The sequence below is a fragment of the Pinus tabuliformis genome, chromosome 1_1 (assembly GCF_031772625.1).
Source record: "Pinus tabuliformis cultivar Carrire ecotype Pingquan chromosome 1_1, CPIR1, whole genome shotgun sequence".
In the NCBI taxonomy this organism is placed as follows: Eukaryota; Viridiplantae; Streptophyta; class Pinopsida; order Pinales; family Pinaceae; genus Pinus; species Pinus tabuliformis.
The window spans coordinates 254,501,940-254,514,873 of NC_142297.1; positions in this window are offsets into that span (position 1 = coordinate 254,501,940).

The following is a 12,934-nucleotide window of genomic DNA, read 5'->3' on the forward strand; positions in this document are numbered from 1 at the left end:
AGATTGAATGGACTGAGGAAAATCATAAATAAAGTTTGTTTGAGGTAGGGATTAAAACCACGAGACAATAAACATCAAATAAGATCAGAGGTGGAAGACAACAATGGAAATATGTGTTCCTTTGGAGGCCACTTAGTGATATAGTTATCCCATAAGAGGAGTTGTTGGCACATATCCTTGCATTAGTGCTCGGAGGGATGGTTGACATGTTGCCTCCCATGTGTCTCATCGTATATCATCCTATATGTGGCTTAGAGGTCCATCTTCATAAGTTGATCACATAGTGGGAGATCTTCCCAATCTTTCACTAGAGGGTCTAAAGATAATTTAAATCCTTCATTTGCAAGTCTATCTGACAACTTATTTCTAAATATCCTTATGCAAGAGAGGGGAGAATCCCCTAAAAGTAATGAAAATTTATGGCTACTCGTGCAAAACTAGATTCAAGTTCTTAGTTGGTGGATACTTTACTGGGTTGAGAGTCTTTAAGAATTGATGACCATTTTAATGATTAATTGTGAATCCCATTCGACTATGAAATTGCAAATACTGAGGGAGGAAGATAACTTAAGCCAAAATTCAAGAAAATAGAGCTCAATGATATTGTTAGTATTGAATCCCAAGCATCCTGTAAAGAGAAGGATGGTAGCTCCTTAAGAATTTGAAAGAACACCTCCATATCTAGCTGAATCAAGATTAACCTTGGAAGCACCTTCAAAATTGAGCTTGATGTAGTTATATGAGGGAGGAATCTAGGCTTTAGAAATCTACAAGTGGAGAGGCACAGGATCTATGTGGGGAAATAAAGGATTCCTATAGGTATATTCTAACTTTTAATGATGATAAATTCAATTCTTTGAGATTTCTAATCTTAATCGAACTAGTGATGGAGTAAAATAGTTTCAAGGATATTTTGTTGAATTTTTCTCCCTACAATTTTCTTGTTTTATGTGATGTTATGAAATATGTTCTTATTTCCTTCCTTATAAAACTCCCAGAGAATGAATCCTGGTAATATGATCCATGTACGATTTAGGATATGATTTGTATAGATCTTGGCCTCCACCTTGCCAAAATTTTCAAGACACTACTGCAATTATAATCAGAATAACACATGAGAATAACTACATTCGCCCAATGTTGGTCCAAAAAGGACAAAGATTGAAGAGATTTTGCATGTCTTCAGTATCATCTTGAAAAATGTGAAAATAACATGGACCCTAGAATCATCATTTGATGAGTTTTCACCATGTTAAGGTTCATCCTCAAACTAAGATACAAAGGAAGTGGATACTTTAGGCCAAAGGTTTTGTGTTTGTATTTTAATTTGTATATCTACTTTTGGGTTGTTGGTCAACCCTAACTCTAGAGAGAATGATTATTTTATATTGTATGATGCTTTTTGAACATATCCCTATTGGAGAATATCTTGTTCATTAGCCTTAGAAATAAATCTTTGTTGAATATTTTCTCAAATTGTGTTCCAAGCTGCAACCTTTGAATTTGGTTTCCAAGTTGACTCTTATATTGAATGACATTGACTACTATTTGTGGAATCTATATTCCAATAGTGTGCCATAGGGTTTTCAAAGTTGGTGTTCATGACATTTTTTAGCTCATCCAATCCATCTTGGCTTCCCAAGTTTGGTAGTTATTGCCATGAGTCTTCCCAAAATAGGGTTTGTTTTCCACTACTAATATCCAAAATATAGGGTTGTTGTATTAGGTGGATTCTTTAATGAGCTAGATTCCAAATGGATGATCCCACCTATGATACATGCTTAAAAATAAGTTGTCAATGGTTGAGACCCTATACATATTTTATATGTTGAATTAATTTCTAGAGATCCAATGAACTCAAATCTTACCTCCTAGAACAATGTTTATGATTTCTAGATCTTGAAAGCAAAATCATCCTCTTAGCTTAGGTAAACAATGCTTTTCTCATGCTACCAGGGCCCATTTTCATTCCTTAAGAACCCCTTACTAAATAAATGATGTTTAAATGTTGTATATAGAGTTGAGAACACATTTAGGAGTTGTCAGGGATATGAAGAGATAAATTAGGTGAGCTTGCAGTACATACTTGAGAATAACTAACCCACCTGCAGAGCCAAAGGAAAGCTTCGAGTCCATATTATTTATCAATTCTAACCAAGTGCCCACTCTTAGGAGTTTGTAATTAGGGATCCCCCAAGTATTTTGAGAGTAATGAAAATATTTTGAATCCCAAAATGTGAGTGATATGACATTATATTGAGAAAGGGTTTTAAAAAGGAAGAGATGGGATTTTGATTGGTTGATATACATACCTGAGGCCTTCATGAAGCTATCTATAAATTGAAAAAAGGTGAGTTTGTTGATTGAGGGAGATCCCATGGACATGGTTTCATCAACGAATTATTGATGTGATACAAAAAGATCTTCCCCAAAAGTCTTAAAACCTTCGATCTCCCCCTTTTGAACAAATTCCTTCATTTTGCCTAAACTTTTAGTTTCCATAATAAACAGGAAAGGAGAGAGTGGATATCCTTGCCCAATCCATCTCATGTGGTAAAGGTGGTCGAGGGAGAGCCATTAAGAAGGATGGAAAATAAGGAAGTGGAGATCAATAATTTATCCAAATTATCCATCATATCTAGCAATCATAGTCTTCAATAGTCTCTATATCACAAAAAATGTCAATATACCAGGTTTCTCTCAAGTACATATTTAATAAGGTTAATATGCCAACTAAGGAAAGCCACCAAGATCTTCAACTTGAGATTCTTTCAATTTTTTTTATACTACGAAATCCAATATTTTAATTCATAAGCATTTGGTTTGAGAAAAAAGCCAAGGAAATTCATACCTAAACCATACCTTATTACTTGAAATGAGAGCAAGTCCAAAATATCCTTTTCTAAATATGGAGATAGAGAGCTAACTGTGACAACTTTTTTTTTTTTTTTTTTTTTTTTTTATAGCTATAGGTTCTCATGGATTTATTTAATTTTTTTCTTGACTCTTTGGATGCAAAGCTTTAGAAAGAAGGAAATTATTGGAGCCAGGCTGTAACAAATGATAGGTTTGATCAATGAGTAGGATTTATTCCCAATGATTGCCAACATGAATTCAAATGATAGATATATAAGATTAAGACATCAAACTTGCATATGGAGACATATGGCCTCAAAATTTACGACAACTTAGACAACCCTCTTATAAACTCAAAACAAAGGAAAAGGACATAAATAGTTAAAACTTTCCCACAAGACAACCCTCCCATAAACTAAATACACAAGAAAAAGACATAAATGGTTAAAACACAATTCTATGTGTGTGTAATGCATCTACATTGTACCTATTTGAATTTTTTTCATTATTATCTGACAATGAAATGGTTCCTCTGTGATTTCTAGCTTTGAGAATATATAGATGACACAAAAGACTACATCAATATTCATGTATTGTCTTTTTGGTGACAATTTTTTTATAGATGTTAATGAACATATTTTGTTATATAAATGTGTAGTTCATATAGTTTAAAATGATAACTTGTGACTATGTGAAGCCATGACTATTTATACATGCAATCGTAAGATAATTTGATGAATTCATGGGGTGATTTCATGAGGCGACTGTTAATTTTTTTCATATATTGAAGTGTTCTGTAATTTGTGTGAAGGATCTACCATCCTTGTGTCATTTTCATCTTTTCTAGCTTCAAGATTGTATCAGCAAAAAGAAATTCTAATACTAACTTCAACATGGTATCATAGCATATTTTTTAACAATGATGAGCGAGACCTTAAAAGCAAAATTCAAGCTTAACATGGTAGATAAATCATTCTAGAGAAGGTTCAAATGCAAATCCTAGAAAACCTCTTTTCCTTGGCCTATTGAAGCCATAAGATAAGTGAAAAGACCATATATAAATGATGTACAAGCTGGATAATGGCTATAAATGGCTTTCAAACAAACCCAAACATGAAGGCAAGCTCAAAACAATCTGGATTAACAATGCTAACAAAAAAAACCTAGCTTTATCAATTGAAATCTATCTGGAAAATGCATTTAGAAACAAAAATGACATATTTTTCATGGTCCTTAATTATGGAGTTTTGCTTATACAGTAATACTTGAAACACCTAGATATACTATAACACCATTGTGTAGCACGATTGACCCAAAACACTTGTTCTAGTATTGTAAATATGTTCAATCTCCATGTAAATGGGCATACAAGCTATTAGATTACCTTGAAGGTCAACTAATTAGGAGATTCTCTCCCTTGGGCCATTGATTTTCACACAACATAGGACTATATTAGTGTTGATATTTTATATCATATTTGGAAAATGAGAAATGAATGTATATTCACCATTGCACAAAAAAGAAAATATTTTACTTGGTGAAATGGAACTCTAATATGTGCCCATTTCCTTCTACAAATCCAGGTGCAACTTGTTTTGATTAGCTAAGTTTTTTCCTTTTAGCTACAAATTGTGGTGACTGTTTTCATAGCCCTTTTTTTTTAAAGTGCACACAATATCCTTTGTATATTAAAAGATATATGAAATATTTGATAAAAAAATAAATGGTCCAACATTATTCATAGAGGTCATGGTAAGCATATTTTGAACTTCAAAGTTAAAAAATCAAACCCTAAATATTAGGTAACTGTTGTACTATTCAACAACCCCCATATTAATATATTATAAATTTCCCACGAAATTTATTATATTAAAATAGGGACCTTTTAATTTTAGAAAAGCCTTTGATTTTATTTCTTAAAAAAAAAAAAAAAAAAACCAAAAAAACCAAAAAAAAAAAAACCAACATAAAAATTGTTAATAAAATCCCATAACTAAAGTTTAATACTTGGGCTTTTTAATTAAAACCCAAGTATTAAACCTTGATTATCGAAATCATTTCCATAAAAAATAAAAAAACCAAATTTTAATAGCCCTTGAGACCAAAACTATACTTAGGCTTTAAAAACCTTAAGTATTAAAATGAGTTATTTAATTAAAAATTAAAATGAATAAGATATTTCAAATTCTCGAAGGTTAAAAGCTGTATAACTCTGCCATATCCTGCATTGCACACGACATAATAAAAAGTTCTATAAGGCAAAGACCCTCTGCTAACACCGATTGCGGTTTGAATATCCCGATATGCGATATTAAAATCAGACCCGACCACGGATTTAAATCCATTGAATAAAATTCCCGCACCCGCACGATCGAAAAAAATCTAAAGGTTTTAATCCCACTACGCATCACTAATTGCGATTGCAATATAAGCCCTGGACCCGATATGATTATACATGTTAATTCATAAATTTTCCCCTGCGTCTACAACTATCGCAAATAACAAAGGGTCATTGCTTCCTGCTTCCTGCGTTTTAACCGATTGCGATATGATCCATGTCATCCATGATGTCATACTCCATGTCATCTTCCATGTCACATCATCATGTCATTATGAAATAATTCATGATGACACTGCCACGCTATCCTGAAACTTCACAATCGCAAGTCTTACAGGGACAAAGTTTATAACAATCCTTCACCTTAACCGAATTGTGACTGCGATTTGAATTGCGATGTAAAGATCAAACTCGACACATAACTTAAAATTTATCTATAACATTTCTTATCTGGGTCCTTCGAAACTTTCATAGTCCTGCCAGTTCCTTTGCCTCCTCTCCGAACGCTGATTGCAATAATACAAAAAGCCCAACTTGTCTTGTAAAAATAAACGGCTCAGATCTAATCTTTCCAGATCAACAACAAAGAATATTTCAGACCCTCCTGTGCTCAATTTTAAGTTTCTCAAAAGGAGGAGTCCGAAAAGTGGTTTTTCGTCCAACCCTATATCTACGTGTCACCACTTTGTTCTTTTGGACTCCCCTCTTCATAAACTACTTACCACTTCGAACCCCTCTGAAAAAATTGCTAAACCTCCCCTTTTCATCAACATTTGTTTTGCGATTTGCAATAAGACTGTAAAGTCTGCCTCTCTTATCACAGGCCTCACTCCACATTATTCTTCATGATGTTTGTGTTCGAGATTTATTACACTCTACAGTTTTATCCTAATTTCCTGCAAAACGTGATTTGTTTCAAATGAAACTCGCTTATCAGTCTCATTTATTTTTAGCTTATCGATTCCTGTTTTTCGTGTTCAGGTTCATGATCGAAGAGGACAACTGTGATGATAAGTGGTAGTTCAGTTCAAACAAACGAAGAAACATCCAGATAATCCAATGGAACAAATAAAGCCGATGAAGACAAGAAATCACATTTAGAAATTTCTACCAAAAAATTGTTTTCCTTTAAGCGTTATTGAAGGGATCTGTTTAAATGCCCTCAATGCTCTACATATTACATTCAGTTGTTTTTCTACTATTTAAGCTTGTTTTTTTTATGAAATAAAGGTCCTGAATTTTATGAAGAAAGGCTTACGAAAGCTCACATTATTGTACTTTAATAATTTTCTAAATAGAACAACTGGGACATTGTTTTAGGAATTTTCATAAAGAATTTTAAGAAGTTGTATTTCTGTAATCCTGAAATTATCTTTGTGAGAAGGACTAAACTGCTGTTATTTCTTTTATGAGCTGAGCAATGTACATCTGGTATTTCTATCTTTGTATCTCTGTCTTGTTCATAAATAAATAGTGAATTTATCTTTTCAAATTTCTTATTACATGGTATTTAAAGAAAAGTGTTACATGTATTCATTTCTGATCATGCTGCCATTGATATTTTTAAATACATGTTAAGCAATTTGTTTGATATTCTAAATGCGATATGAGTTATACACATTATTTTGTTTAGCTATTTAATCAAAATAATCATCTTGAAATAGTTTCATTTCCATTGGTGTTTGAGCAATCTATATTGTCATTTACAAAGGAAAATCATTATAGATTGCATCTAGATAAATGTTAAACAATCCCGGGTTATAGAGTAGATTAATGCATATGTTTTCCATTTGATTCATTGTTGCAAATCCATCTATTTCACTCCACTATAAGCATTACATATTCATTCAATTACCTTTCATTGGGAAATTGGTTCCATTATATCTAGTTGGAGCCACTACGTAAACAGAAAAGGAGTTGTCTTAGGGTCCAGACCAGGTGGTTTTCCCCGTGTTAATGCAGTGATTTTCAAGGCCTCAACACTTTTGGTGCTAGAAGGAGGGTCTGCAGACTATGAGTGGCAATTAAGTCCAATCCAAAAACAGAAGGCCATTCCAAGAGTCATTTCCCCTCCAAATATCCTACAACTTCCAGATCCCCTCCAGAATCTCCTAGTTTTAGATCAGGAGTTGTACAATCACCTCCTAGGTCTCCTAGAATACTTCCTGAGGTAGTCCCCACAGATTATACTCCAGAATCACCAGAAATTACAACTTTGATAAAGAAATTGGAAGACGTCTCCATTTCAACAGAAAAGTGTGAATCATCCAACGTTTATGAAGGAAGTATAACTTATATTTTTCACAGAACTAGTGTTTTGACTCAGTCTCAAAGTGAAAAACTTGACATCTTGCCATTTGAATTTCCACTTCAATCCCGCAGAACAAAAATTTCTACATCAGGTTTCAAAACATCTACTAGTGAGATTACCTCATTCTCTCATTCACAAATATCTCCATTTATTCCTTTTTCATTTCCTTTTTCTCTACCGATCACTTCATCTATTTACATTTCCTCTACACAAATGATTAGTGCTACCTCAAGCAGTACTATCACAACTGCTAGTTCTTCTTTCATCACATCCACCTCCCCAACTGTTGTAATGGAAGCTAGACCGTGGTCCAATCTGGGAGCTATTCAATGCCAACAACACTTCATCCTCTACCAAAACATCCTAAAAGATGGATTCCAAAATTCAATCATGATGATGGGTTACATGCCAAAGGGCACCTTCATAATTATATGTTAGCCGTCAATATTAATGAGGTAGTTGAAGAAGAAGTTGTTGTTAGATTAGTCCCGTGCACTCTTACAAGATCAACAGGGTCTTGGTACTTTTCATTACCAACCAATTCTATTACTAGTTGGGATATTTTTGAAGAATAATTTTTGAATAAATTTGGTGATGTTCGCTCAACTGCATCTCTTATTAATGACCTTTCCAATTTAAAAATGATTTCAGGGGAAAATATAAAAGATTTCAATTCCAAATTTAACAAATTGTTAAATAAAATCCCAGCTACTTCTAGACCTGGTGTCGATGTACAAATTGAATGGTATATTTCATCTCTTCCTTCTAACATAGCAATTTTTGTAGATGGAGCTAATAATAATACCTTGGTAGAAAACATGAAAGAAGTTGTATCTATAGAGAAGGGGATAAATGCACTAGAAAAGAAAAAGGATCACTAAGACAAAAAATTAATAAGAGTTACATTTAAGGATGAATCTAAAAAGAAAGCACTTAAAAATCCCTTTGATCTTGAAGGCTTGCAACAAGTCCTTAAAACTTTGTCTAACGAGATGGTAGGGATAAAAAAAAGGTAGTTGAATCTTCTTCCAAAAAATCTTTTAGAACATACATAAGAAATCATGCACCTAATCTGCAACCTCCAAACACGATATCTAATGTAGAAACTGATGATGAAGATGAGGAGGAAGCCACATTTTTTGCTGATGAATCCCAAAATGAACAAATAGCTGAGTTAATTGGAATGTGGGATTTTATTCTTCCTATTTTTGATAGTGAAAATGAATATGAAGCATTACCTGTTGGCACAAGAAGTAAAGGTCCAGTTGATCCTATACAACCAATTCAAAAATAGAAACCTTCAACTTCCACTGCTAAAGATAAAGTTGTTGTTAAAAAATCCACTTCCACTTCCCCCAAAGTAATTCCGTCTTCATCTAATTCTCCATCTTCACCCAAAACCTTGGTAGTTTTAGATACTATTGAGTACAATATAGTTGAGGATATGAAGAAAATAAAAGTAAAAATTTCCCTTCATGAACTCTCTAAACTCAAACAACATCATAAATTTTTACTGAAAGAATTGAACATAGTACCTGCTTCTCCTCTTCCTCCTGCTATGGTATCTAAAGCTTCTAATAGAATGGGTAAACCTCATGGTCATTCATTATTCGATTCCTCTAATCCTATTCTGATAGGTGACAAGTCTAATTCACATACCCCTCATTTTCTTTTGACTTTTGAAATATTTAATAAAAATGTACATAACTGCTTGGTAGATTCAGGGGCTTCTTTGAATATCATGCCGTATTCAGTTTGTCTGAAATTAAACATGTCACGCCATAAAACTGTAGTTCACATTGTGCAACTCGATAGGAAAAAATTCGAAGTCATAGGCGAAATGAATTTAGTTCTAATTAGATTATCTTTGAATCCTGAATTTTGTCTAATAATTGATATACTAGTTGTTGATATCCCAGATTTCTATGGCTTAATTCTTAGTAGAGATTCGTCATGAAAACTACATAGTTATTTTTCCACTGATTTGTCTCAATTATGGCTCCCATTTAATGGAAAGCCGAATCAAATTAGAATCAACCGAGAAAAACACATGAACCATTCAGTAACATATTTCGAAGGTGAAAATGAGGCAGTAGCATTTAATAACAACATTCTTGGAAACTACTCTACTGAATCAGTTTTTTGAGGATTTTAAAGCACAAATGTCACCATTTCAGAGTAATTCTATAACTTCTCAAATTGAAATTTTTTCACAAGCAGACTTTTCCAGATGTGTAAATATGCCTGAAAAACCATTAGTTAATTCTTTATTCTGGACATTGTATTTTGATGGGTCGAAGTAAAGTGATGGTGCAGGAGCAGGTTGCATATTGACTAATCTTGAAGGTGTGAAGACAATACTAACTTGCAGATTGGAATTCAAATGCATAAATGATATTGCAGAATATGAGGCATTAGTCCAAGGTATGTACAAAGCAATTAACCTTAACGTTAAATACCTTCAAGTTTTTGGAGATTAAGAAATTGTAATTGAACAAGTAAGAAACATGATGCATTGCATCTCAACATACTTGAAGCATTATCAATCATTGGTTCAGTCTCTCACTTCACATTTTTTAGCATTTAGCATTTCTACTATTCCTAGGATCTAGAATGCCAACACTGACTTTCTTTCTAATGTTGCATCAAAACTGATCCCATCCGAAGATTACAGTCCTGATAGGTTTTCTATATAGTTAATATTTAGCCATCCATTACTGATAATATCACCAATTAGAGAGTATTTAATGATGATGAAGACATTTTAAGCTTCTTAACTTCTGAAAAAACATACGATGACCAAATAATTGATGAGGATGAACACAATGATAAATTAAAATAGAAAATTGATGATAATCCCATACGCAAATCTGTAGTAAAACTTGATGATCTCTATGATTTAAAAGACAGATTTAAAAGAGTTACTAATTCAAAACTACAAAGTTTAACTTTGAGACTTGAATTAATAAACCTTGGGATAGATCTTAAACCTTGGAATATCAATTTGGGACTTGGTCTCTCCTTTGAAGAAAGATTATCCTTCATTCAATTGTTAAGAAAATATAAGGATATCTTTTCTTAGAGTTACGAAGATCTCAAAACAATTGACACTTCCATCATTTAACATACAATCTCGATGTTATCAAATGATAAACCTGTCCAACAAAAATTAAGGAAAATTCATCCAAACTTAGAAAATCAAATCAAAACAGAATTGAATAAACTCCTTAAAGCTAAAATCATTCTTCTTGTTAGGAATTCAAGATGGGTTTCCAACTCGGTACCTGTTAGGAATAAAAACAATGATATCCGCATTCATATAGATGTTAGGAATCTCTATAAGGCCAGTTAAAAGGATAATTTCCCGCTACACACTATGGAACAAATTTTACGATCAGTTGCTGGTTCCAAACTTATGTATTTCCTTGATGGTTTCTCAGGATATAATCAAATCATGGTCCACCCAGATGATAGGGTAAAGGCTACTTTCAGAACTAAATGGGGAACTTATGCCTACCAAAAATGCCATTTGGTTTAATAAACGCAGGGGCCACTTTCTAATGAGCCATGGACATAAATCTTAAAGGTTTGTTAAAAAAAATGATTGTTGTTTATCTGGATGACATTAATGTTTATTCAAAGAACATAAATAATCATTTGCAGGACTTAAGACAAATTTTTGAACGCTGTAGAAAATATGGGATTTCATTAAATTCGAAAAAGTCTTTTTTTTCTCTTAGTGAAGGGAAACTTTTAGGATTCATTGTGTCAAAAAATGGAATTTACATTGACTTTGACAGAATAAAAGAAATTTCAGAAATTTCTCCACCATATAAAAAAAAAGCATGCAATCATTTTTTGGACAGATCAATTTTGTTAAAAGGTTTGTCCCTGATTTCTCACAAATTATTTTTCCGTTACAACAAATGATTAAGAAAGACACAGTTTTTAAATGGAGTCATAATGAAAGACAAGCTTTTGACACAATCAAACAAGCGATCATTAATGCTCCATATCTAAGTACTCCGAATTTCTCTGATCATTTCATCTTGTATACTTTCGTTGCTTCAACATCTTATGCTGTTGTTTTAACACAAATTAATGATCGAAAATTGAAGCACCCATCTCTTTCTTCAGTTCAATTTTTCAGGGCGCTGAATTGAATTATTCAAAAGTAGAAAAACAAGCATTTGCTGTATATAAATCTATAAAACATTTTAGACATTTTCTTTTAAAAACACACACGTAAGTAATAGTCCCATTCCCAACAGTGAGACAATTACTAATGTAGAAAGAATTACGAGAAAAAAGAGAAAACTGGGTAATAACTTCGCAGGAGTACGATATTGAAATTAAACTAGCCAAAATTGTTAAAGGGCAAGGTTTCTACAAGCTGCTTACAGGAGAATCCAACATACCAGCTGAAGGGGACACAGGTAACAATGAACACATTTATGAGGTAAGTGTAATTGATGCTGAGTCTCAATACGTTGATTTCTTTTTTTGAAAAATGGATATGCTCCTCCCGAACTCAATCATAAAAGAAAAAGAGATTTACGATTAAAATCAAGTCATTATGAAATTGTTGATAACTTGTTATTTAGGAGAAACTATGATTCCATATTGTTAAGATGCCTTGAAAAATATGAAGCACAAACAATTTTGTAGGAACTTCACAATGGACCAGCAAGTGGACACTTTGGAGGAGATACTACTACACACAAAATCTTACATGCTGGATACTACTAGCCCACTCTCTTCAAAGATACCCATGCATACGTGAGGAAATGAAAAACATGCCAAATTGCTTCTGGAAGAGAACGAAAACTAGCCTTTCCTCTGCAGCCAGTCAACATCGAACAATCTTTCAAACAATGGGGACTGGATATCATAGGTGAGATCGTTCCTCATTCTTCTAAACAACATAGATATATTCTGACTGCTACATATTACTTCACTAAGTGGGTGGAAGTAATTATGCTAAAGGTAGTCAATTCTAAATCTGTTATTGAATTTATTGATCAATTTATCATTCCAAGATTTGGTTTGCTTTCTACACTTATATTTTATAATGCATCTTATTTTTTAGGTACCGGTATGATTGAATTTGAAATTAGGAGAGGTCTTAAAATCAAATATTCTGCTAATTACTATCCCCATGGAAACAGTTTGGCAAAATCCACTAATAAAAATCTCCTTAGAATAATCAAAAGAGCTGTTGATCAAAATCAAAGAAACTTGCACAAAACTTTAATATTTTCTCTATGGGCTAATAGGATAACTTAGAAGGTCTCTATAGGAACTTCTCCATTCAACTTAGTATATGGGAAGGAAACCATCATTCCATCACATTTATCTCTTCCTTCATTAGCATTAGTTCAATTTATTGAAGAAACACCTACTTATTCCTTGCAATTAAGAAATTCACA